At 47.3% G+C, this 24714-nt stretch overlaps 27 non-coding genes across 27 annotated transcripts; all 27 read right to left on the bottom strand.

Annotated features, from left to right (window-relative positions):
* Positions 1-4408: 4408 nt before the first annotated feature.
* On the bottom strand, positions 4409-4491 carry TRNAL-CAG (transfer RNA leucine (anticodon CAG)). Its single transcript has one exon. It is a non-coding gene; the product is annotated as a tRNA-Leu (tRNA).
* Positions 4492-7217: 2726 nt separating this feature from the next.
* Positions 7218-7300, bottom strand: TRNAL-UAG (transfer RNA leucine (anticodon UAG)). Its single transcript has one exon. It is a non-coding gene; the product is annotated as a tRNA-Leu (tRNA).
* A 1026-nt stretch (positions 7301-8326) lies between these two features.
* On the bottom strand, positions 8327-8409 carry TRNAL-AAG (transfer RNA leucine (anticodon AAG)). The gene has a single exon. It is a non-coding gene; the product is annotated as a tRNA-Leu (tRNA).
* Positions 8410-8598: 189 nt separating this feature from the next.
* TRNAL-CAG (transfer RNA leucine (anticodon CAG)) lies at positions 8599-8681 on the bottom strand. Its single transcript has one exon. It is a non-coding gene; the product is annotated as a tRNA-Leu (tRNA).
* Positions 8682-10422: 1741 nt separating this feature from the next.
* TRNAL-AAG (transfer RNA leucine (anticodon AAG)) lies at positions 10423-10505 on the bottom strand. Its single transcript has one exon. It is a non-coding gene; the product is annotated as a tRNA-Leu (tRNA).
* A 189-nt stretch (positions 10506-10694) lies between these two features.
* On the bottom strand, positions 10695-10777 carry TRNAL-AAG (transfer RNA leucine (anticodon AAG)). The gene has a single exon. It is a non-coding gene; the product is annotated as a tRNA-Leu (tRNA).
* Positions 10778-10966: 189 nt separating this feature from the next.
* TRNAL-CAG (transfer RNA leucine (anticodon CAG)) lies at positions 10967-11049 on the bottom strand. Its single transcript has one exon. It is a non-coding gene; the product is annotated as a tRNA-Leu (tRNA).
* A 632-nt stretch (positions 11050-11681) lies between these two features.
* TRNAL-UAG (transfer RNA leucine (anticodon UAG)) lies at positions 11682-11764 on the bottom strand. Its single transcript has one exon. It is a non-coding gene; the product is annotated as a tRNA-Leu (tRNA).
* Positions 11765-12790: 1026 nt separating this feature from the next.
* Positions 12791-12873, bottom strand: TRNAL-AAG (transfer RNA leucine (anticodon AAG)). The gene has a single exon. It is a non-coding gene; the product is annotated as a tRNA-Leu (tRNA).
* Positions 12874-13062: 189 nt separating this feature from the next.
* TRNAL-AAG (transfer RNA leucine (anticodon AAG)) lies at positions 13063-13145 on the bottom strand. The gene has a single exon. It is a non-coding gene; the product is annotated as a tRNA-Leu (tRNA).
* A 189-nt stretch (positions 13146-13334) lies between these two features.
* Positions 13335-13417, bottom strand: TRNAL-CAG (transfer RNA leucine (anticodon CAG)). The gene has a single exon. It is a non-coding gene; the product is annotated as a tRNA-Leu (tRNA).
* Positions 13418-14049: 632 nt separating this feature from the next.
* TRNAL-UAG (transfer RNA leucine (anticodon UAG)) lies at positions 14050-14132 on the bottom strand. The gene has a single exon. It is a non-coding gene; the product is annotated as a tRNA-Leu (tRNA).
* A 1026-nt stretch (positions 14133-15158) lies between these two features.
* TRNAL-AAG (transfer RNA leucine (anticodon AAG)) lies at positions 15159-15241 on the bottom strand. The gene has a single exon. It is a non-coding gene; the product is annotated as a tRNA-Leu (tRNA).
* Positions 15242-15430: 189 nt separating this feature from the next.
* On the bottom strand, positions 15431-15513 carry TRNAL-CAG (transfer RNA leucine (anticodon CAG)). The gene has a single exon. It is a non-coding gene; the product is annotated as a tRNA-Leu (tRNA).
* A 632-nt stretch (positions 15514-16145) lies between these two features.
* TRNAL-UAG (transfer RNA leucine (anticodon UAG)) lies at positions 16146-16228 on the bottom strand. The gene has a single exon. It is a non-coding gene; the product is annotated as a tRNA-Leu (tRNA).
* Positions 16229-17254: 1026 nt separating this feature from the next.
* On the bottom strand, positions 17255-17337 carry TRNAL-AAG (transfer RNA leucine (anticodon AAG)). Its single transcript has one exon. It is a non-coding gene; the product is annotated as a tRNA-Leu (tRNA).
* Positions 17338-17526: 189 nt separating this feature from the next.
* Positions 17527-17609, bottom strand: TRNAL-CAG (transfer RNA leucine (anticodon CAG)). Its single transcript has one exon. It is a non-coding gene; the product is annotated as a tRNA-Leu (tRNA).
* Positions 17610-18241: 632 nt separating this feature from the next.
* Positions 18242-18324, bottom strand: TRNAL-UAG (transfer RNA leucine (anticodon UAG)). Its single transcript has one exon. It is a non-coding gene; the product is annotated as a tRNA-Leu (tRNA).
* Positions 18325-19350: 1026 nt separating this feature from the next.
* TRNAL-AAG (transfer RNA leucine (anticodon AAG)) lies at positions 19351-19433 on the bottom strand. The gene has a single exon. It is a non-coding gene; the product is annotated as a tRNA-Leu (tRNA).
* Positions 19434-19622: 189 nt separating this feature from the next.
* Positions 19623-19705, bottom strand: TRNAL-CAG (transfer RNA leucine (anticodon CAG)). Its single transcript has one exon. It is a non-coding gene; the product is annotated as a tRNA-Leu (tRNA).
* A 632-nt stretch (positions 19706-20337) lies between these two features.
* TRNAL-UAG (transfer RNA leucine (anticodon UAG)) lies at positions 20338-20420 on the bottom strand. The gene has a single exon. It is a non-coding gene; the product is annotated as a tRNA-Leu (tRNA).
* Positions 20421-21446: 1026 nt separating this feature from the next.
* On the bottom strand, positions 21447-21529 carry TRNAL-AAG (transfer RNA leucine (anticodon AAG)). The gene has a single exon. It is a non-coding gene; the product is annotated as a tRNA-Leu (tRNA).
* Positions 21530-21718: 189 nt separating this feature from the next.
* Positions 21719-21801, bottom strand: TRNAL-CAG (transfer RNA leucine (anticodon CAG)). Its single transcript has one exon. It is a non-coding gene; the product is annotated as a tRNA-Leu (tRNA).
* A 632-nt stretch (positions 21802-22433) lies between these two features.
* Positions 22434-22516, bottom strand: TRNAL-UAG (transfer RNA leucine (anticodon UAG)). The gene has a single exon. It is a non-coding gene; the product is annotated as a tRNA-Leu (tRNA).
* Positions 22517-23542: 1026 nt separating this feature from the next.
* Positions 23543-23625, bottom strand: TRNAL-AAG (transfer RNA leucine (anticodon AAG)). Its single transcript has one exon. It is a non-coding gene; the product is annotated as a tRNA-Leu (tRNA).
* A 189-nt stretch (positions 23626-23814) lies between these two features.
* On the bottom strand, positions 23815-23897 carry TRNAL-CAG (transfer RNA leucine (anticodon CAG)). The gene has a single exon. It is a non-coding gene; the product is annotated as a tRNA-Leu (tRNA).
* Positions 23898-24529: 632 nt separating this feature from the next.
* TRNAL-UAG (transfer RNA leucine (anticodon UAG)) lies at positions 24530-24612 on the bottom strand. Its single transcript has one exon. It is a non-coding gene; the product is annotated as a tRNA-Leu (tRNA).
* Between the last annotated feature and the right edge of the window lie 102 nt (positions 24613-24714).

The raw sequence follows: 24714 nt of genomic DNA, 5'->3' as shown, positions 1-24714 counted from the left end.
GGTTCCCGGGGAGGCTCTCCCCAGCCTGGCTAGGGTTCGGAAGGTGGGACCGGACCCGGGGCTTGAATTCCATCTGGCCAGGCCCCGAGGGTGCTGGAGCCCCCTGTCCCGCAGGCCACCAGTGGGTCCGTGCGCTGGGGACGGGGCTCCACCGGTTCCCGGGGAGGCTTTCCCTCCAAGCCTGGCTAGGGTTCGGAAGGTGGGACCGGACCCGGGGCTTGAACTCCATCTGGCCAGGCCCCGAGGGTGCTGGTACCCCTCCGTCCAGCAATCCGGCCGGGGGTCCGGGGCGCCCGGGACGGAGGGTCCACCGGGGGCCCAGGGGAGGCTCTCCCCGGCCCGGCATAGGGTTTGGAAAGCCGGGACTGGGGCCGGGGACCGGGCCCGGGGCTTGAGCCCCGTCCGGCAGGGCCCAGTGGTGCGGGAATCCCCCCTCCGTCCTGCAAGCCGGCCGGGGGTCGGAGGTACCCGGGACGGAGGGTCCATCAGGGCCCGGGGAGGCCTGAAGCCCCGGAGCCCTGCAGCCCCAGAGACCTGCAGCTCTGCAGCCCCCGGAACCCTGCAGCCCCAGAGCCCTGCAGCTCCGGGGCAGGCAGATTGGCGTCCTTTTGGTCCCGGCCATCTGGTCGCCCTGGAAGTCATGATGAGGTGCCATTCGCCTCCCGGATCCCAGCGAGGGCTCCAGGAGGTCGGGTACTTTCGCGCCTTGGGTCCCCTCTGTCACCTTGTGTGCACAGATTGCAAGAAAGTCAGGTAATTTCCCTCCGGATTACTAGGGGGCAGGGTATGCCCGGACACCCCTCCAAGGCTGGTGGTTCTCTGCTAGGGGGACCAGATGGGCTATGCCTGGGTAACACCTCCCTAGGCCACCCGGGGCTTCCTTCCTCCAGGCCAACGGCTTGTCAAATTGCCCAGGACGGGCTCCATGGCTCTTGGGCAGTCGTCCCCCGGGTCTCCAGGCCGATGGCATGTCAAAGTGCCCAGGACGGGCTCCATGCGTCCCGGGCAGTCGTCCCCCGGGTCTCCAGGCCGACGGCATGTCAAAGTGCCCAGGACGGGCTCCATGCGTCCCGGGCAGTCGTCCCCCGGGTCTCCAGGCCGACGGCATGTCAAAGTGCCCAGGACGGGCTCCATGCGTCCCGGGCAGTCGTCCCACGGGTCTCCGGGCCGACGGCATGTCAAAGTGCCCAGGACGGGCTCCATGCGTCCCGGGCATTCCTCCCCCCGGGCATCCGCCGCTCCCTTCCCTGGGCCGACGGCAGGTCAGATTGCCCAGGACGGGCTCCATGGGTCCCGGGCAGTCCTTCCCTGGGTGTCCGGCGCTCCCTTCTCCGGGCCGACGGCATGTCAAAGTGCCCAGGACGGGCTCCATGCGTCCCGGGCAGTCGTCCCCCGGGTCTCCAGGCCGACGGCATGTCAAAGTGCCCAGGACGGGCTCCATGCGTCCCGGGCAGTCGTCCCCCGGGTCTCCAGGCCGACGGCATGTCAAAATGTCCAGGACGGGCTCCATGCGTCCCAGGCAGTCGTCCCCCGGGTCTCCAGGCCGACGGCATGTCAAAGTGCCCAGGACGGGCTCCATGCGTCCCGGGCAGTCGTCCCCCGGGTCTCCAGGCCGACGGCATGTCAAAATGTCCAGGACGGGCTCCATGCGTCCCAGGCAGTCGTCCCCCGGGTCTCCAGGCCGACGGCATGTCAAAGTGCCCAGGACGGGCTCCATGCGTCCCGGGCAGTCGTCGTCCCGGGCGTCCGGGCCTGGGAGCTCCGGTGGTCCTCACCGTGCCTGAGGCCCAGCCGGGGTCCCCGAGCCCTGCCCGGCGTGGGCAGGCAGCAGCCCTACCACGAAGGCTCGGGGTGGGAAGCAGGGAGTCCTTTCGTTCCCGGCCACCTGGTTGCACCTTTCCCCTCGGCCATCTGGTCGCACGCAATGCTATCCAAAAGGGCGACCAGATGGCCAAACCTCCCTGGAAGTCCCTATGAGGTGCCATTTGCCTCCCCGATCCCAGCGAGGGCTCCAGGAGGTCGGGTACTTTTACGCCTTGGGTCCCCTCTGTCAACTCGTGTGCACAGATTACAAGAAAGGGGGGTAATTTTCCTCCGGATTACTAGGGGTAAGGGTATGCCCGGACACCCCTGCAAGGCTGGTGGTTCTCTGCCAGGGGGACCAGATGGGCTATGCCTGGGTAACAACACCCGGGGCTTCCCTCCTCCAGGCCAACGGCATGTCAAAGTGCCCAGGACGGGCTCCATGCGTCCCGGGCAGTCGTCCCCCGGGTCTCCAGGCCAACGGCATGAGCGAGTGCCCAGGTCGGGCTCCATGCGCCCCGGGCAGTCGTCCCCCGGGTCTCCAGGCCAACGGCATGAGCGAGTGCCCAGGTCGGGCTCCATGCTTCCCGGGCAGTCGTCCCCCGGGTCTCAAGGCCGATGGCATGTCAAAGTGCCCAGGATGGGCTCCATGCGTCCCGGGCATTCCTCCCCCCGGGCGTCCGTCGCTCCCTTCTCCGGGCCGACGGCAGGTCAGATTGCCCAGGACGGGCTCCATGGGTCCCGGGCATTCCTCCGCTGGGTGTCCGGCTCTCCCTTCCCCGGGCCAACGGCTTGTCAGAGTGCCCAGGATGGGCTCCACGGGCCCCGGACGTCCGGGGCTCCCTTCCCCGGGCCAACGGCATGCCAGAATGCCCAGGACGGGCTCCACGAGTCCCGGGCGTCCGGGGCTCCCTTCCCTGGGACAACGGCTTGTCAGAGTGCCCAGGACGGGCTCCACGGGTCCCGGGCATCTTGGGCTCCCTTCCCCGGGCCAACGCATGCCCCAGAGTGCCCAGGACGGGCTCCACGAGTCCCCGGCGTCCGGGGCTCCCTTCCCCGGGACAACGGCTTGTCAGAGTGCCCAGGACGGGCTCCACGGGTCCCGGGCATCTGGGGCTCCCTTCCCCGTGCCAACGGCATGCCAGAGTGCCCAGGACGGGCTCCACGAGTCCCCCGCGTCCGGGGCTCCCTTCCCCGGGACACCGGCTTGTCAGAGTGCCCATGACGGGCTCCACGGGTCCCGGGTATCTGGGACTCCCTTCCCTGGGCCAACGGCATGCCGGAGTTCCCAGGACAGGCTCCACGGGTCCCGGGCGTCCGGGGCTCCCTTCCCCGGTCCGACGGCTTGTCAGAGTGCCCAGGACGGGCTCCACGGCTCCCGGGCGTCCGGGGTTCCCTTCCCCGGGTCAGCAGAAAGTCAGAGTGCCCAGGACGAGTTCCACGGGTCCCGGGCAGTCCTCCCCCGGGCGTCCGGGGCTCCCTTCCCCGGGCCGTCGGCAGGTCAGAGTGCCCAGGACGGGCTCCATGGGTCCCGGGCAGTCCTCCCCCCGGGCGTCCGGGGCTCCCTTCCCCGGGCAGACGGCAGGTCAGAGTGCCCAGGACGGGCTCCACGGGTCCCGGGCAGTCCTCCCCCCGGGCGTCCGGCGCTCCCTTCTCCAGGCCGATGGCAGGTCAGAGTGACCAGGACGGGCTCCACGGGTCCCGGGCAGTCCTCTCCCGGGCGTACGTGGTTGTCCGACAGATTCGGGCAGATGTGCTTTTACGAACCGGATCGGAATCGGCCCAAATAATAATAATAATAATAATCCACATTTGTAAGGCGCACAATCACCCGTAAGGGTCTCTAGGCGCTAGGGGCCGTTGGGAAGATTAAGCAAGCTATTGCCCAGAGTCAAATGGTGCTGGGCTAATCTGCGGCCGGTGCCGGGGATCGAACCCTGATCTCTGGGATGCTCGAGGGTTACTACGCGCTCTACAAAAACCTTAAATAAAAAAATCTCCAGATTCCGGAGTCAGCCGCCCTAGCCGCGGCGCCAGCTATTTCCCAGAGTCACCTGGTGCTGGGCTAATCTGCCGCCGGTGCCGGGGATCGAACCGTGATCTCCAGATTCCGGAGTCAGCCTCCCTAGCCGCGGCGCCAGCTATTTCCCAGAGTCACGTGGTGCTGGGCTAATCTGCGGCCGGTGCCGGGGATCGAACCCTGATCTCTGGGATGCTCGAGGGTTACTACGCGCTCTACAAAAACCTTAAATAAAAAAATCTCCAGATTCCGGAGTCAGCCGCCCTAGCCGCGGCGCCAGCTATTTCCCAGAGTCACCTGGTGCTGGGCTAATCTGCCGCCGGTGCCGGGGATCGAACCGTGATCCCCAGATGGGGATATCCCAAAAATCTGGCATGGATACGGCCCGCCAGGACTGGTTTGGGCACCCCTGATCTACATAGTTAGAAAGATAGTGTGAACAAAAAAAACACACATCTTAGGCCATGAGTGGCTATAGCAAGAAAAAAACTCACTGCACTTTTCCAAAAAGACAACCATATAAGCCCATGTGAGGGAAATGATCTGATTTTCTCCCTCAAGAAAAAAGAAGATTAAACACAGGTTTGTCAGAAGTGGGATTTGAACCCACGCCTCCAGAACAGACTGCGACCTGAACGCAGCACCTTAGACCACTCGGCCATCCTGACTTGCATTTGCAGCACCTTCCACAAGCCAGACAGCCATGCAAGTGGGGTACCGGAAAGGCATGCCCTCAATTTATTTATCCCATTATAAGCATTTCCAACAGATCTTTGAACAATCCATACAGAGCAGTACCTATGAAGAACTCTTTAGACCTTTAATGAGTACAAAGAGAAAGTGCTATTCACCAGCCACTTGAACGGCCCAAAGCTGCTTTGAAATTGAGTCAATAGCCACATCTTGGCTGACTAAAGCAAATTCAACAAGGGATCTCAATGTCACAACATAGGGTGGAATTCGCAAATCTAAGTAGCCCCTGATCACTGCCCTGAGGAAATTGCTGTAAGTGTGCTGGAGTCCAGTTGTCTACCAGGTGCTTGGCATTCTTCCAAATGTGTATGGCCTGTCTGGCCAGGGAATACAAGAGAATGACTCTTCTAGATGAGCTCTTACATGGGTCATAAGCTCATTTGGTAAGGATTGCACTTTATCAGCAAGACTTTGTACAACAGAAATATATGAGAACCCCAAGCTCTCTTGACTAGACGAGGACGGAATAACGTCCCAGGTGAAGACGAACAGATGCAACTTCCATCAGATGTTATCCGGTTGAAGAAGATTATATCTCCAAAAGTCATGTCAGAAGTGGGATTCGAACCCACGCCTCCAGAGGAGACTGCGGCCTAACACAGCGCCTTAGACCACTCGGCCATCCTGACAGTGGAGAGTCCTAAGAAATGTATAAAAGTCACTCAGAAATTTCTGCGTCCATGCAAGCTTGAAATAATTTCAACCTTCAAACACAAGGTGCAACTTTTTGCACAGGACAATAAACACAGAAGATCACATATGAAAGCATTTCATTTCACAGGTGTACTGTTTTTATGCTTTTAGAATAACTTATACCTCTCACCAGCTATTTAGGGTTCTGTATCCTACTCACAAAATTACCTTGCCTGCGACCTCTCTCTTTATACACAAACAACTACTGCTCAGGAAGTAGGAAGGCAGAAGGTGGGGCAGTTTATGCAAATTTATGCTGTCAATGTGCCTTGCAGATTCATGCAGAATTTCTAGATCCTTGCTGGAAACAAGAGAGCAGGCCTTGTTTCAGATCAACTGTCCCTAGCAAGGAACGTCTGAGCACATCCATTCTTTTGCTCTCTAGCCCCTGGCTTGGGACTCACCCTCACTGGCTGAGGAGTGAAGTTCTGCATACCAACGTTGCATAGAAGGTATGTTTGTGATTGGTTTGAGATGGGTGGGAGGTCAAGAGCAGGGAAAAGCAAGTCACCTTCACTTCTAGTCTCCTCTTCTATGCCTACCTGCCGTTCACTCACTCTGTCTTTGTTTCATTCTCTCCTTCCTCAACACCCCATCTCACTCACTGGCTCTATCATTTGTGCTCTTTCCCCTTGCTCTTCATTTCATAGTGGAAACATCTCTTGAATGGATCATTAGAAAATGAGGTTACATAAAAATAAAAATCTACTTATTGGAAACCAAAAATATCACAAGACTGAATGTAAGCCATTTCTTCAATAAAAGGGATTTTTTAGGCACCCCCCAAAAAACACATAAAACACCACTAGTGCTAGAAGAATATTATACGAGCTTGAAGACAGAATTGGGCAAATTCATTTGCAGTTGAAACTGAAGTTTGGTACTTATTCAGATATTATATGCACTGCCAATTTTTAGCTGAGATTCTGAAGGAATGCAGAGACAAAATGGACTTAAAGTTTTGTCAGAAGTGGGATTCGAACCCACGCCTCCAGCAGAGACTGCGGCCTTAATGCAGCTCCTTAGACCACTCGGCCATCCTGACCACATGTTGCTTGTCCATCTACATAGTGAGAAAGATAGTGTGAACAAAAAAAACACACATCTTAGGCCATAAGTGGATATAGCAAGAAAAAAACTCACTGCACTTTTCCAAAAAGACAACCATATAAGCCCATGTGAGGGAAATGATCTGATTTTCTCCCTCAATAAAAAAGAAGATTAAACACAGGTTTGTCAGAAGTGGGATTTGAACCCACGCCTCCAGAAGAGACTGCGACCTGAACGCAGCGCCTTAGACCACTCGGCATCCTGACTTGCATTTGCAGCACCTTCCACAAGCCAGACAGCCATGCAAGTTTGGTACCGAAAAGGCATGCCCTCAATTTATTTATCCCATTATAAGCATTTCCAACAGATCTTCGAACAATCCATACAGAGCAGTACCTATGAAGAACTCTTTAGACCTTTAAAGCGTACAAAGAGAAAGTGCTATTCACCAGCCACTTGAACGGCCCAAAGCTGCTTTGAAATTGAGTCAACAGCCACATATTGGCTGACTAAAGCAAATTCAACAAGGGATCTCAATGTCACAACATAGGGTGGAATTCGCAAATCTAAGCAGCCCCTGATCACTGCCCTGAGGAAATTGCTGTAAGTGTGCTGGAGTCCAGCTGTCTACCAGGTGCTTGGCATTCTTCCAAATTTGTATGGCCTGTCTGGCCAGGGAATACAAGAGAATGACTCTTCTAGATGAGCTCTTACATGGGTCCTAAGCTCATTTGGTAAGGATTGCACTTTATCAGCAAGACTTTGTACAACAGAAATATATGAGAAACCCAAGCTCTCTTGACTAGACGAGGACAGAATAACGTCCCAGGTGAAGACGAACAGAAGCAACTTCCATCAGATGTTATCCTGATGAAGAAGATTATATCTCCAAAAGTCATGTCAGAAGTGGGATGCGAACCCACGCCTCCAGAGGAGACTGCGGCCTAAACACAGCGCCTTAGACCACTCGGCCATCCTGACAGTGAAGAGTCTTAAGAAATGTATAAAAGTCACTCTGAAATTTCTGCGTCCATGCAAGCTTGAAATAATTTCAACCTTCAAACACAAGGTGCAACTTTTTGCACAGGACAATAAACACAGAAGATCACATATGAAAGCATTTCATTTCACAGGTGTACTGTTTTTATGCTTTTAGAATAACTTATACCTCTCACCAGCTATTTAGGGTTCTGTATCCTACTCACAAAATTACCTTTTCTGCGACCTTTCTCTCTATACACAAACAACTACTGCTCAGGAAGTAGGAAGGCAGAAGGTGGGGCAGTTTATGCAAATTTATGCTGGCAATGTGCCTTGCACATTCATGCAGAATTTCTAGATCCTTGCTGGAAACAAGAGAGCAGGCCTTGTTTCAGAACAACTGTCCCTAGCAAGGAACGTCTGAGCACATCCATTCTTTTGCTCTCTAGCCCCTGGCTTGGGACTCACCCTCACTGGCTGAGGAGTGAAGTTCTGCATACCAACATTGCATAGAAGGTATGTTTGTGATTGGTTTGAGATGGGTGGGAGGTCAAGAGCAGGGAAAAGCAAGTCACCTTCACTTCTAGTCTCCTCTTCTATGCCTACCTGCCGTTCACTCACTCTGTCTTTGTTTCATTCTCTCCTTCCTCAACACCCCATCTCACTCACTGGCTCTATCATTTGTGCTCTTTCCCCTTGCTCTTCATTTCATAGTGGAAACATCTCTTGAATGGATCATTAGAAAATGAGGTTACATAAAATTAAAAATCTACTTATTGGAAACCAAAAATATCACAAGACTGAATGTAAGCCATTTCTGCAATAAAAGGGATTTTTTAGGCACCCCCCAAAAAACACATAAAACACCACTAGTGCTAGAAGAATATTATACGAGCTTGAAGACAGAATTGGGCAAATTCATTTGCAGTTGAAACTGAAGTTTGGTACTTATTCAGATATTATATGCACTGCCAATTTTTAGCTGAGATTCTGAAGGAACGCAGTGACAAAATTGACTTAAAGTTTTGTCAGAAGTGGGATTCGAACCCACGCCTGCAGGAGAGACTGCGGCCTTAACGCAGCACCTTAGACCACTCGGCCATCCTGACCACATGTTGCTTGTCCATCTACATAGTGAGAAAGATAGTGTGAACAAAAAAAACACACATCTTAGGCCATAAGTGGCTATAGCAAGAAAAAAACTCACTGCACTTTTCCAAAAAGACAACCATATAAGCCCATGTGAGGGAAATGATCTGATTTTCTCCCTCAAGAAAAAAGAAGATTAAACACAGGTTTGTCAGAAGTGGGATTTGAACCCACGCCTCCAGAAGAGACTGCGACCTGAACTCAGCGCCTTAGACCACTCGGCCATCCTGACTTGCATTTGCAGCACCTTCCACAAGCCAGACAGCCATGCAAGTTTGGTACCGAAAAGGCATGCCCTCAATTTATTTATCCCATTATAAGCATTTCCAACAGATCTTTGAACAATCCATACAGAGCAGTACCTATGAAGAACTCTTTAGACCTTTAAAGCGTACAAAGAGAAAGTGCTATTCACCAGCCACTTGAACGGCGCAAAGCTGCTTTGAAATTGAGTCAACAGCCACATCTTGCCTGACTAAAGCAAATTCAACAAGGGAGCTCAATGTCACAACATAGGGTGGAATACGCAAATCTAAGCAGCCCCTGATCACAGCCCTGAGGACATTGCTGTAAGTGTGCTGGAGTACAGCTGTCTACCAGGTGCTTGGCATTCTTCCAAATTTGCATGGCCTGTCTGGCCAGGGAATACAAGAGCATGACTCTTCTAGATGAGCTCTTACATGGGTCCTAAGCTCATTTGGTAAGGATTGCACTTTATCAGCAAGACTTTGTACAACAGAAATATATGAGAAACCCAAGCTCTCTTGACTAGACGAGGACGGAATAACGTCCCAGGTGAAGACGAACAGATGCAACTTCCATCAGATGTTATCCTGATGAAGAAGATTATATCTCCAAAAGTCATTTCAGAAGTGGGATTCGAACCCACGCCTCCACAGGAGACTGCAGCCTACACACAGCGCCTTAGACCACTCGGCCATCCTGACAGTGAAGAGTCCTAAGAAATGTATAAAAGTCACTCAGAAATTTCTCCGTCCATGCAAGCTTGAAATAATTTCAACCTTCAAACACAAGGTGCAACTTTTTGCACAGGACAATAAACACAGAAGATCACATATGAAAGCATTTCATTTCACAGGTGTACTGTTTTTATGCTTTTAGAATAACTTATACCTCTCACCAGCTATTTAGGGTTCTGTATCCTACTCACTAAATTATCTTGCCTGCGACCTCTCTCTTTATACACAAACAACTACTGCTCAGGAAGTAGGAAGGCAGAAGGTGGGGCAGTTTATGCAAATTTATGCTGTCAATGTGCCTTGCAGATTAATGCAGAATTTCTAGATCCTTGCTGGAAACAAGAGAGCAGGCCTTGTTTCAGATCAACTGTCCCTAGCAAGGAACATCTGAGCACATCCATTCTTTTGCTCTCTAGCCCCTGGCTTGGGACTCACCCTTACTGGCTGAGGATTGAAGTTCTGCATACCAACGTTGCATAGAAGGTATGTTTGTGATTGGTTTGAGATGGGTGGGAGGTCAAGAGCAGGGAAAAGCAAGTCACCTTCACTTCTAGTCTCTTCTTCTATGCCTACCTGCCGTTCACTCACTCTGTCTTTGTTTCATTCTCTCCTTCCTCAACACCCCATCTCACTCACTGGCTCTATCATTTGTGCTCTTTCCCCTTGCTCTTCATTTCATAGTGGAAACATCTCTTGAATGGATCATTAGAAAATGAGGTTACATAAAATTAAAAATCTACTTATTGGAAAGCAAAAATATCACAAGACTGAATGTAAGCCATTTCTTCAATAAAAGGGATTTTTTAGGCACCCCCCAAAAAACACATAAAACACCACTAGTGCTAGAAGAATATTATACGAGCTTGAAGACAGAATTGGGCAAATTCATTTGCAGTTGAAACTGAAGTTTGGTACTTATTCAGATATTATATGCACTGCCAATTTTTAGCTGAGATTCTGAAGGAACGCAGAGACAAAATGGACTTAAAGATTTGTCAGAAGTGGGATTCGAACCCACGCCTCCAGGAGAGACTGCGGCCTTAACGCAGCGCCTTAGACCACTCGGCCATCCTGACCACATGTTGCTTGCCCATCTACATAGTGAGAAAGATAGTGTGAACAAATAAAACACACATCTTAGGCCATAAGTGGCTATAGCAAGAAAAAAACTCACTGCACTTTTCCAAAAAGACAACCATATAAGCCCATGTGAGGGAAATGATCTGATTTTCTCCCTCAAGAAAAAAGAAGATTAAACCCAGGTTTGTCAGAAGTGGGATTCGAACCCACGCCTCCAGGAGAGACTGCGGCCTTAACGCAGCGCCTTAGACCACTCGGCCATCCTGACCACATGTTGCTTGTCCATCTACATAGTGAGAAAGATAGTGTGAACAAAAAAAACACACCTCTTAGGCCATAAGTGGCTATAGCAAGAAAAAAACTCACTGCACTTTTCCAAAAAGACAACCATATAAGCCCATGTGAGGGAAATGATCTGATTTTCTCCCTCATGAAAAAAGAAGATTAAACACAGGTTTGTCAGAAGTGGGATTTGAACCCACGCCTCCAGAAGAGACTGCGACCTGAACGCAGCGCCTTAGACCATTCGGCCATCCTGACTTGCATTTGCAGCACCTTCCACAAGCCAGACAGCCATGCAAGTTTGGTACCGAAAAGGCATGCCCTCAATTTATTTATCCCATTATAAGCATTTCCAACAGATCTTTGAACAATCCACACAGAGCAGTACCTATGAAGAACTCTTTAGACCTTTAAAGCGTACAAAGAGAAAGTGCTATTCACCAGCCACTTGAACGGCGCAAAGCTGCTTTGAAATTGAGTCAACAGCCACATCTTGGCTGACTAAAGCAAATTCAACAAGGGAGCTCAATGTCACAACATAGGGTGGAATACGCAAATCTAAGCAGCCCCTGATCACAGCCCTGAGGACATTGCTGTAAGTGTGCTGGAGTACAGCTGTCTACCAGGTGCTTGGCATTCTTCCAAATTTGCATGGCCTGTCTGGCCAGGGAATACAAGAGCATGACTCTTCTAGATGAGCTCTTACATGGGTCCTAAGCTCATTTGGTAAGGATTGCACTTTATCAGCAAGACTTTGTACAACAGAAATATATGAGAAACCCAAGCTCTCTTGACTAGACGAGGACGGAATAACGTCCCAGGTGAAGACGAACAGATGCAACTTCCATCAGATGTTATCCTGATGAAGAAGATTATATCTCCAAAAGTCATGTCAGAAGTGGGATTCGAACCCACGCCTCCAGAGGAGACTGCGGCCTAAACACAGCGCCTTAGACCACTCGGCCATCCTGACAGTGGAGAGTCCTAAGAAATGTATAAAAGTCACTCAGAAATTTCTGCGTCCATGCAAGCTTGAAATAATCTCAACCTTCAAACACAAGGTGCAACTTTTTGCACAGGACAATAAACACAGAAGATCACATATGAAAGCATTTCATTTCACAGGTGTACTGTTTTTATGCTTTTAGAATAACTTATACCTCTCACCAGCTATTTAGGGTTCTGTATCCTACTCACAAAATTACCTTGCCTGCGACCTCTCTCTTTATACACAAACAACTACTGCTCAGGAAGTAGGAAGGCAGAAGGTGGGGCAGTTTATGCAAATTTATGCTGTCAATGTGCCTTGCAGATTCATGCAGAATTTCTAGATCCTTGCTGGAAACAAGAGAGCAGGCCTTGTTTCAGATCAACTGTCCCTAGCCAGCAACGTCTGAGCACATCCACTCTTTTGCTCTCTAGTCCCTGGCTTGGGACTCACCCTCACTGGCTGAGGAGTGAAGTTCTGCATACCAACGTTGCATAGAAGGTATGTTTGTGATTGGTTTGAGATGGGTGGGAGGTCAAGAGCAGGGTAAAGCAAGTCACCTTCACTTCTAGTCTCCTCTTCTGTGCCTACCTGCCGTTCACTCACTCTGTCTTTGTTTCATTCTCTCCTTCCTCAACACCCCATCTCACTCACTGGCTCTATCATTTGTGCTCTTTCCCCTTGCTCTTCATTTCATAGTGGAAACATCTCTTGAATGGATCATTAGAAAATGAGGTTACATAAAAATAAAAATCTACTTATTGGAAACCAAAAATATCACAAGACTGAATGTAAGCCATTTCTTCAATAAAAGGGATTTTTTAGGCACCCCCCAAAAAACACATAAAACACCACTAGTGCTAGAAGAATATTATACGAGCTTGAAGACAGAATTGGGCAAATTCATTTGCAGTTGAAACTGAAGTTTGGTACTTATTCAGAAATGATATGCACTGCCAATTTTTAGCTGAGATTCTGAAGGAACCCAGAGACAAAATGGACTTAAAGTTTTGTCAGAAGTGGGATTCGAACCCACGCCTCCAGGAGAGACTGCGGCCTTAACGCAGCGCCTTAGACCACTCGGCCATCCTGACCACATGTTGCTTGTTCATCTACATAGTGAGAAAGATAGTGTGAACAAAAAAAACACACATCTTAGGCCATGAGTGGCTATAGCAAGAAAAAAACTCACTGCACTTTTCCAAAAAGACAACCATATAAGCCCATGTGAGGGAAATGATCTGATTTTCTCCCTCAAGAAAAAAGAAGATTAAACCCAGGTTTGTCAGAAGTGGGATTCGAACCCACGCCTCCAGGAGAGACTGCGGCCTTAACGCAGCGCCTTAGACCACTCGGCCATCCTGACCACATGTTGCTTGTCCATCTACATAGTGAGAAAGATAGTGTGAACAAAAAAAACACACCTCTTAGGCCATAAGTGGCTATAGCAAGAAAAAAACTCACTGCACTTTTCCAAAAAGACAACCATATAAGCCCATGTGAGGGAAATGATCTGATTTTCTCCCTCATGAAAAAAGAAGATTAAACACAGGTTTGTCAGAAGTGGGATTTGAACCCACGCCTCCAGAAGAGACTGCGACCTGAACGCAGCGCCTTAGACCATTCGGCCATCCTGACTTGCATTTGCAGCACCTTCCACAAGCCAGACAGCCATGCAAGTTTGGTACCGAAAAGGCATGCCCTCAATTTATGTATCCCATTATAAGCATTTCCAACAGATCTTTGAACAATCCACACAGAGCAGTACCTATGAAGAACTCTTTAGACCTTTAAAGCGTACAAAGAGAAAGTGCTATTCACCAGCCACTTGAACGGCGCAAAGCTGCTTTGAAATTGAGTCAACAGCCACATCTTGGCTGACTAAAGCAAATTCAACAAGGGAGCTCAATGTCACAACATAGGGTGGAATACGCAAATCTAAGCAGCCCCTGATCACAGCCCTGAGGACATTGCTGTAAGTGTGCTGGAGTACAGCTGTCTACCAGGTGCTTGGCATTCTTCCAAATTTGCATGGCCTGTCTGGCCAGGGAATACAAGAGCATGACTCTTCTAGATGAGCTCTTACATGGGTCCTAAGCTCATTTGGTAAGGATTGCACTTTATCAGCAAGACTTTGTACAACAGAAATATATGAGAAACCCAAGCTCTCTTGACTAGACGAGGACGGAATAACGTCCCAGGTGAAGACGAACAGATGCAACTTCCATCAGATGTTATCCTGATGAAGAAGATTATATCTCCAAAAGTCATGTCAGAAGTGGGATTCGAACCCACGCCTCCAGAGGAGACTGCGGCCTAAACACAGCGCCTTAGAATACTCGGCCATCCTGACAGTGGAGAGTCCTAAGAAATGTATAAAAGTCACTCAGAAATTTCTGCGTCCATGCAAGCTTGAAATAATCTCAACCTTCAAACACAAGGTGCAACTTTTTGCACAGGACAATAAACACAGAAGATCACATATGAAAGCATTTCATTTCACAGGTGTACTGTTTTTATGCTTTTAGAATAACTTATACCTCTCACCAGCTATTTAGGGTTCTGTATCCTACTCACAAAATTACCTTGCCTGCGACCTCTCTCTTTATACACAAACAACTACTGCTCAGGAAGTAGGAAGGCAGAAGGTGGGGCAGTTTATGCAAATTTATGCTGTCAATGTGCCTTGCAGATTCATGCAGAATTTCTAGATCCTTGCTGGAAACAAGAGAGCAGGCCTTGTTTCAGATCAACTGTCCCTAGCCAGCAACGTCTGAGCACATCCACTCTTTTGCTCTCTAGTCCCTGGCTTGGGACTCACCCTCACTGGCTGAGGAGTGAAGTTCTGCATACCAACGTTGCATAGAAGGTATGTTTGTGATTGGTTTGAGATGGGTGGGAGGTCAAGAGCAGGGTAAAGCAAGTCACCTTCACTTCTAGTCTCCTCTTCTGTGCCTACCTGCCGTTCACTCACTCTGTCTTTGTTTCATTCTCTCCTTCCTCAACACCCCATCTCACTCACTGGCTCTATCATTTGTGCTCTTTCCCCTTGCTCTTCATTTCATAGTGGAAACATCTCTTGAATGGATCATTAGAAAATGAGGTTACATAAAAATAAAAATCTACTTATTGGAAACCAAAAATATCACAAGACTGAATGTAAGCCATTTCTTCAATAAAAGGGATTTTTTAGGCACCCCCCAAAAAACACATAAAACACCACTAGTGCTAGAAGAATATTATACGAGCTTGAAGACAGAATTGGGCAAATTCATTTGCAGTTGAAACTGAAGTTTGGTACTTATTCAGAAATGATATGCACTGCCAATTTTTAGCTGAGATTCTGAAGGAACCCAGAGACAAAATGGACTTAAAGTTTTGTCAGAAGTGGGATTCGAACCCACGCCTCCAGGAGAGACTGCGGCCTTAACGCAGCGCCTTAGACCACTCGGCCATCCTGACCACATGTTGCTTGTTCATCTACATAGTGAGAAAGATAGTGTGAACAAAAAAAACACACATCTTAGGCCATGAGTGGCTATAGCAAGAAAAAAACTCACTGCACTTTTCCAAAAAGACAACCATATAAGCCCATGTGAGGGAAATGATCTGATTTTCTCCCTCAAGAAAATAGAAGATTAAACACAGGTTTGTCAGAAGTGGGATTTGAACCCACGCCTCCAGAAGAGACTGCGACCTGAACGCAGCACCTTAGACCACTCGGCCATCCTGACTTGCATTTGCAGCACCTTCCACAAGCCAGACAGCCATGCAAGTGGGGAACCGAAAAGGCATGCCCTCAATTTATTTATCCCATTATAAGCATTTCCAACAGATCTTTGAACAATCCATACAGAGCAGTACCTATGAAGAACTCTTTAGACCTTTAATGAGTACAAAGAGAAAGTGCTATTCACCAGCCACTTGAACGGCCCAAAGCTGCTTTGAAATTGAGTCAATAGCCACATCTTGGCTGACTAAAGCAAATTCAACAAGGGATCTCAATGTCACAACATAGGGTGGAATTCGCAAATCTAAGCAGCCCCTGATCACTGCCCTGAGGAAATTGCTGTAAGTGTGCTGGAGTCCAGCTGTCTACCAGGTGCTTGGCATTCTTCCAAATTTGTATGGCCTGTCTGGCCAGGGAATACAAGAGAATGACTCTTCTAGATGAGCTCTTACATGGGTCCTAAGCTCATTTGGTAAGGATTGCACTTTATCAGCAAGACTTTGTACAACAGAAATATATGAGAAACCCAAGCTCACTTGACTAGACGAGGACAGAATAACGTCCCAGGTGAAGACGAACAGAAGCAACTTCCATCAGATGTTATCCTGATGAAGAAGATTATATCTCCAAAAGTCATTTCAGAAGTGGGATTCGAACCCACGCCTCCAGAGGAGACTGCGGCCTAAACACAGCGCCTTAGACCACTCGGCCATCCTGACAGTGAAGAGTCCTGAGAAATGTATAAAAGTCACTCTGAAATTTCTGCGTCCATGCAAGCTTGAAATAATTTCAACCTTCAAACACAAGGTGCAACTTTTTGCACAGGACAATAAACACAGAAGATCACATATGAAAGCATTTCATTTCACAGGTGTACTGTTTTTATGCTTTTAGAATAACTTATACCTCTCACCAGCTATTTAGGGTTCTGTATCCTACTCACAAAATTACCTTGCCTGCGACCTTTCTCTCTATACACAAACAACTACTGCTCAGGAAGTAGGAAGGCAGAAGGTGGGGCAGTTTATGCAAATTTATGCTGGCAATGTGCCTTGCACATTCATGCAGAATTTCTAGATCCTTGCTGGAAACAAGAGAGCAGGCCTTGTTTCAGATCAACTGTCCCTAGCAAGGAACGTCTGAGCACATCCATTCTTTTGCTCTCTAGCCCCTGGCTTGGGACTCACCCTCACTGGCTGAGGAGTGAAGTTCTGCATACCAACGTTGCATAGAAGGTATGTTTGTGATTGGTTTGAGATGGGTGGGAGGTCAAGAGCAGGGAAAAGCAAGTCACCTTCACTTCTAGTCTCCTCTTCTATGCCTACCTGCCGTTCACTCACTCTGTCTTTGTTTCATTCTCTCCTTCCTCAACACCCCATCTCACTCACTGGCTCTATCATTTGTGCTCTTTCCCCTTGCTCTTCATTTCATAGTGGAAACATCTCTTGAATGGATCATTAGAAAATGAGGTTACATAAAATTAAAAATCTACTTATTGGAAACCAAAAATATCACAAGACTGAATGTAAGCCATTTCTTCAATAAAAGGGATTTTTTAGGCACCCCCCAAAAAACACATAAAACACCACTAGTGCTAGAAGAATATTATACGAGCTTGAAGACAGAATTGGGCAAATTCATTTGCAGTTGAAACTGAAGTTTGGTACTTATTCAGATATTATATGCACTGCCAATTTTTAGCTGAGATTCTGAAGGAACGCAGTGACAAAATGGACTTAAAGTTTTGTCAGAAGTGGGATTCGAACCCACGCCTCCAGGAGAGACTGCGGCCTTAACGCAGCACCTTAGACCACTCGGCCATCCTGACCACATGTTGCTTGTCCATCTACATAGTGAGAAAGATAGTGTGAACAAAAAAAACACACATCTTAGGCCATAAGTGGCTATAGCAAGAAAAAAACTCACTGCACTTTTCCAAAAAGACAACCATATAAGCCCATGTGAGGGAAATGATCTGATTTTCTCCCTCAAGAAAAAAGAAGATTAAACACAGGTTTGTCAGAAGTGGGATTTGAACCCACGCCTCCAGAAGAGACTGCGACCTGAACACAGCGCCTTAGACCACTCAGCCATCCTGACTTGCATTTGCAGCACCTTACTCAAGCCAAACAGCCATGCAAGTTTGGTACCGAAAAGGCATGCCCTCAATTTATTTATCCCATTATAAGCATTTCCAACAGATCTTTGAACAATCCATACAGAGCAGTACCTATAAAGAACTCTTTAGACCTATAAAGCGTACAAAGAGAAAGTGCTATTCACCAGCCACTTGAACGGCCCAAAGCTGCTTTGAAATTGAGTCAACAGCCACATCTTGGCTGACTAAAGCAAATTCAACAAGGGAGCTCAATGTCACAACATAGGGTGGAATACGCAAATCTAAGCAGCCCCTGATCACAGCCCTGAGGACATTGCTGTAAGTGTGCTGGAGTACAGCTGTCTACCAGGTGCTTGACATTCTTCCAAATTTGCATGGCCTGTCTGGCCAGGGAATACAAGAGCATGACTCTTCTAGATGAGCTCTTACATGGGTCCTAAGCTCATTTGGTAAGGATTGCACTTTATCAGCAAGACTTTGTACAACAGAAATATATGAGAAACCCAAGCTCTCTTGACTAGACGAGGACGGAATAACGTCCCAGGTGAAGACGAACAGATGCAACTTCCATCAGATGTTATCCTGATGAAGAAGATTATATCTCCAAAAGTCATGTCAGAAGTGGGATTGGAACCCACGCCTCCAGAGGAGACTGCGGCCTAAACACAGCGCCTTAGACCACTCGGCCATCCTGACAGTGGAGAGTCCTAAGAAATGTATAAAAGTCACTCAGAAATTTCTGCGTCCTTGCAAGCTTGAAATAATTTCAACCTTCAAACACAAGGTGCAACTTTTTGCACAGGACAATAAACACAGAAGATCACATATGAAAGCATTTCATTTCACAGGTGTACTGTTTTTATGCTTTTAGAATAACTTATACCTCTCACCAGCTATTTAGGGTTCTGTATCCTACTCACAAAATTACCTTGCCTGCGACCTCTCTCTTTATACACAAACAACTACTGCTCAGGAAGTAGGAAGGCAGAAGGTGGGGCAGTTTATGCAAATTTATGCTGTCAATGTGCCTTGCAGATTCATGCAGAATTTCTAGATCCTTGCTGGAAACAAGAGAGCAGGCCTTGTTTCAGATCAACTGTCCCTAGCAAGCAACGTCTGAGCACATCCACTCTTTTGCTCTCTAGTCCCTGGCTTGGGACTCACCCTCACTGGCTGAGGAGTGAAGTTCTGCATACCAACGTTGCATAGAAGGTATGTTTGTAATTGGTTTGAGATGGGTGGGAGGTCAAGAGCAGGGTAAAGCAAGTCACCTTCACTTCTAGTCTCCTCTTCTGTGCCTACCTGCCGTTCACTCACTCTGTCTTTGTTTCATTCTCTCCTTCCTCAACACCCCATCTCACTCACTGGCTCTATCATTTGTGCTCTTTCCCCTTGCTCTTCATTTCATAGTGGAAACATCTCTTGAATGGATCATTAGAAAATGAGGTTACATAAAAATAAAAATCTACTTATTGGAAACCAAAAATATCACAAGACTGAATGTAAGCCATTTCTTCAATAAAAGGGATTTTTTAGGCACCCCCCAAAAAACACATAAAACACCACTAGTGCTAGAAGAATATTATACGAGCTTGAAGACAGAATTGGGCAAATTCATTTGCAGTTGAAACTGAAGTTTGGTACTTATTCAGAAATGATATGCACTGCCAATTTTTAGCTGAGATTCTGAAGGAACGCAGAGACAAAATGGACTTAAAGTTTTGTCAGAAGTGGGATTCGAACCCACGCCTCCAGGAGAGACTGCGGCCTTAACGCAGCACCTTAGACCACTCGGCCATCCTGACCACATGTTGCTTGTTCATCTACATAGTGAGAAAGATAGTGTGAACAAAAAAAACACACATCTTAGGCCATGAGTGGCTATAGCAAGAAAAAAACTCACTGCACTTTTCCAAAAAGACAACCATATAAGCCCATGTGAGGGAAATGATCTGATTTTCTCCCTCAAGAAAATAGAAGATTAAACACAGGTTTGTCAGAAGTGGGATTTGAACCCACTCCTCCAGAAGAGACTGCAACCTGAATGCAGCGCCTTAGACCACTCGGCCATCCTGACTTGCATTTGCAGCACCTTCCACAAGCCAGACAGCCATGCAAGTGGGGAACCGAAAAGGCATGCCCTCAATTTATTTATCCCATTATAAGCATTTCCAACAGATCTTTGAACAATCCATACAGAGCAGTACCTATGAAGAACTCTTTAGACCTTTAATGAGTACAAAGAGAAAGTGCTATTCACCAGCCACTTGAACGGCCCAAAGCTGCTTTGAAATTGACTCAATAGCCACATCTTGGCTGACTAAAGCAAATTCAACAAGGGATCTCAATGTCACAACATAGGGTGGAATTCGCAAATCTAAGCAGCCCCTGATCACTGCCCTGAGGAAATTGCTGTAAGTGTGCTGGAGTCCAGCTGTCTACCAGGTGCTTGGCATTCTTCCAAATTTGTATGGCCTGTCTGGCCAGGGAATACAAGAGAATGACTCTTCTAGATGAGCTCTTACATGGGTCATAAGCTCATTTGGTAAGGATTGCACTTTATCAGCAAGACTTTGTACAACAGAAATATATGAGAAACCCAAGCTCTCTTGACTAGACGAGGACAGAATAACGTCCCAGGTGAAGACGAACAGAAGCAACTTCCATCAGATGTTATCCTGATGAAGAAGATTATATCTCCAAAAGTCATTTCAGAAGTGGGATTCGAACCCACGCCTCCAGAGGAGACTGCGGCCTAAACACAGCACCTTGGACCACTCGGCCATCCTGACAGTGAAGAGTCCTGAGAAATGTATAAAAGTCACTCTGAAATTTCTGCGTCCATGCAAGCTTGAAATAATTTCAACCTTCAAACACAAGGTGCAACTTTTTGCACAGGACAATAAACACAGAAGATCACACATGAAAGCATTTCATTTCACAGGTGTACTGTTTTTATGCTTTTAGAATAACTTATACCTCTCACCAGCTATTTAGGGTTCTGTATCCTACTCACAAAATTACCTTGCCTGCGACCTTTCTCTCTATACACAAACAACTACTGCTCAGGAAGTAGGAAGGCAGAAGGTGGGGCAGTTTATGCAAATTTATGCTGGCAATGTGCCTTGCACATTCATGCAGAATTTCTAGATCCTTGCTGGAAACAAGAGAGCAGGCCTTGTTTCAGATCAACTGTCCCTAGCAAGGAACGTCTGAGCACATCCATTCTTTTGCTCTCTAGCCCCTGGCTTGGGACTCACCCTCACTGGCTGAGGAGTGAAGTTCTGCATACCAACGTTGCATAGAAGGTATGTTTGTGATTGGTTTGAGATGGGTGGGAGGTCAAGAGCAGGGAAAAGCAAGTCACCTTCACTTCTAGTCTCCTCTTCTATGCCTACCTGCCGTTCACTCACTCTGTCTTTGTTTCATTCTCTCCTTCCTCAACACCCCATCTCACTCACTGGCTCTATCATTTGTGCTCTTTCCCCTTGCTCTTCATTTCATAGTGGAAACATCTCTTGAATGGATCATTAGAAAATGAGGTTACATAAAATTAAAAATCTACTTATTGGAAACCAAAAATATCACAAGACTGAATGTAAGCCATTTCTTCAATAAAAGGGATTTTTTAGGCACCCCCCAAAAAACACATAAAACACCACTAGTGCTAGAAGAATATTATACGAGCTTGAAGACAGAATTGGGCAAATTCATTTGCAGTTGAAACTGAAGTTTGGTACTTATTCAGATATTATATGCACTGCCAATTTTTAGCTGAGATTCTGAAGGAACGCAGTGACAAAATGGACTTAAAGTTTTGTCAGAAGTGGGATTCGAACCCACGCCTCCAGGAGAGACTGCGGCCTTAACGCAGCACCTTAGACCACTCGGCCATCCTGACCACATGTTGCTTGTCCATCTACATAGTGAGAAAGATAGTGTGAACAAAAAAAACACACATCTTAGGCCATAAGTGGCTATAGCAAGAAAAAAACTCACTGCACTTTTCCAAAAAGACAACCATATAAGCCCATGTGAGGGAAATGATCTGATTTTCTCCCTCAAGAAAAAAGAAGATTAAACACAGGTTTGTCAGAAGTGGGATTTGAACCCACGCCTCCAGAAGAGACTGCGACCTGAACGCAGCGCCTTAGACCACTCAGCCATCCTGACTTGCATTTGCAGCACCTTACTCAAGCCAAACAGCCATGCAAGTTTGGTACCGAAAAGGCATGCCCTCAATTTATTTATCCCATTATAAGCATTTCCAACAGATCTTTGAACAATCCATACAGAGCAGTACCTATAAAGAACTCTTTAGACCTTTAAAGCGTACAAAGAGAAAGTGCTATTCACCAGCCACTTGAACGGCCCAAAGCTGCTTTGAAATTGAGTCAACAGCCACATCTTGGCTGACTAAAGCAAATTCAACAAGGGAGCTCAATGTCACAACATAGGGTGGAATACGCAAATCTAAGCAGCCCCTGATCACAGCCCTGAGGACATTGCTGTAAGTGTGCTGGAGTACAGCTGTCTACCAGGTGCTTGACATTCTTCCAAATTTGCATGGCCTGTCTGGCCAGGGAATACAAGAGCATGACTCTTCTAGATGAGCTCTTACATGGGTCCTAAGCTCATTTGGTAAGGATTGCACTTTATCAGCAAGACTTTGTACAACAGAAATATATGAGAAACCCAAGCTCTCTTGACTAGACGAGGACGGAATAACGTCCCAGGTGAAGACGAACAGATGCAACTTCCATCAGATGTTATCCTGATGAAGAAGATTATATCTCCAAAAGTCATGTCAGAAGTGGGATTGGAACCCACGCCTCCAGAGGAGACTGCGGCCTAAACACAGCGCCTTAGACCACTCGGCCATCCTGACAGTGGAGAGTCCTAAGAAATGTATAAAAGTCACTCAGAAATTTCTGCGTCCATGCAAGCTTGAAATAATTTCAACCTTCAAACACAAGGTGCAACTTTTTGCACAGGACAATAAACACAGAAGATCACATATGAAAGCATTTCATTTCACAGGTGTACTGTTTTTATGCTTTTAGAATAACTTATACCTCTCACCAGCTATTTAGGGTTCTGTATCCTACTCACAAAATTACCTTGCCTGCGACCTCTCTCTTTATACACAAACAACTACTGCTCAGGAAGTAGGAAGGCAGAAGGTGGGGCAGTTTATGCAAATTTATGCTGTCAATGTGCCTTGCAGATTCATGCAGAATTTCTAGATCCTTGCTGGAAACAAGAGAGCAGGCCTTGTTTCAGATCAACTGTCCCTAGCAAGCAACGTCTGAGCACATCCACTCTTTTGCTCTCTAGTCCCTGGCTTGGGACTCACCCTCACTGGCTGAGGAGTGAAGTTCTGCATACCAACGTTGCATAGAAGGTATGTTTGTAATTGGTTTGAGATGGGTGGGAGGTCAAGAGCAGGGTAAAGCAAGTCACCTTCACTTCTAGTCTCCTCTTCTGTGCCTACCTGCCGTTCACTCACTCTGTCTTTGTTTCATTCTCTCCTTCCTCAACACCCCATCTCACTCACTGGCTCTATCATTTGTGCTCTTTCCCCTTGCTCTTCATTTCATAGTGGAAACATCTCTTGAATGGATCATTAGAAAATGAGGTTACATAAAAATAAAAATCTACTTATTGGAAACCAAAAATATCACAAGACTGAATGTAAGCCATTTCTTCAATAAAAGGGATTTTTTAGGCACCCCCCAAAAAACACATAAAACACCACTAGTGCTAGAAGAATATTATACGAGCTTGAAGACAGAATTGGGCAAATTCATTTGCAGTTGAAACTGAAGTTTGGTACTTATTCAGAAATGATATGCACTGCCAATTTTTAGCTGAGATTCTGAAGGAACGCAGAGACAAAATGGACTTAAAGTTTTGTCAGAAGTGGGATTCGAACCCACGCCTCCAGGAGAGACTGCGGCCTTAACGCAGCACCTTAGACCACTCGGCCATCCTGACCACATGTTGCTTGTTCATCTACATAGTGAGAAAGATAGTGTGAACAAAAAAAACACACATCTTAGGCCATGAGTGGCTATAGCAAGAAAAAAACTCACTGCACTTTTCCAAAAAGACAACCATATAAGCCCATGTGAGGGAAATGATCTGATTTTCTCCCTCAAGAAAATAGAAGATTAAACACAGGTTTGTCAGAAGTGGGATTTGAACCCACTCCTCCAGAAGAGTCTGCAACCTGAATGCAGCGCCTTAGACCACTCGGCCATCCTGACTTGCATTTGCAGCACCTTCCACAAGCCAGACAGCCATGCAAGTGGGGAACCGAAAAGGCATGCCCTCAATTTATTTATCCCATTATAAGCATTTCCAACAGATCTTTGAACAATCCATACAGAGCAGTACCTATGAAGAACTCTTTAGACCTTTAATGAGTACAAAGAGAAAGTGCTATTCACCAGCCACTTGAACGGCCCAAAGCTGCTTTGAAATTGACTCAATAGCCACATCTTGGCTGACTAAAGCAAATTCAACAAGGGATCTCAATGTCACAACATAGGGTGGAATTCGCAAATCTAAGCAGCCCCTGATCACTGCCCTGAGGAAATTGCTGTAAGTGTGCTGGAGTCCAGCTGTCTACCAGGTGCTTGGCATTCTTCCAAATTTGTATGGCCTGTCTGGCCAGGGAATACAAGAGAATGACTCTTCTAGATGAGCTCTTACATGGGTCATAAGCTCATTTGGTAAGGATTGCACTTTATCAGCAAGACTTTGTACAACAGAAATATATGAGAAACCCAAGCTCTCTTGACTAGACGAGGACAGAATAACGTCCCAGGTGAAGACGAACAGAAGCAACTTCCATCAGATGTTATCCTGATGAAGAAGATTATATCTCCAAAAGTCATTTCAGAAGTGGGATTCGAACCCACGCCTCCAGAGGAGACTGCGGCCTAAACACAGCACCTTGGACCACTCGGCCATCCTGACAGTGAAGAGTCCTGAGAAATGTATAAAAGTCACTCTGAAATTTCTGCGTCCATGCAAGCTTGAAATAATTTCAACCTTCAAACACAAGGTGCAACTTTTTGC

This window comes from Lissotriton helveticus, chromosome 8, assembly GCF_964261635.1.
Source record: "Lissotriton helveticus chromosome 8, aLisHel1.1, whole genome shotgun sequence".
In the NCBI taxonomy this organism is placed as follows: domain Eukaryota; kingdom Metazoa; phylum Chordata; class Amphibia; order Caudata; family Salamandridae; genus Lissotriton; species Lissotriton helveticus.
The sequence above is the reverse complement of the archived record's forward strand: the minus strand, read 5'-3'. Positions and strand labels throughout refer to the sequence as shown.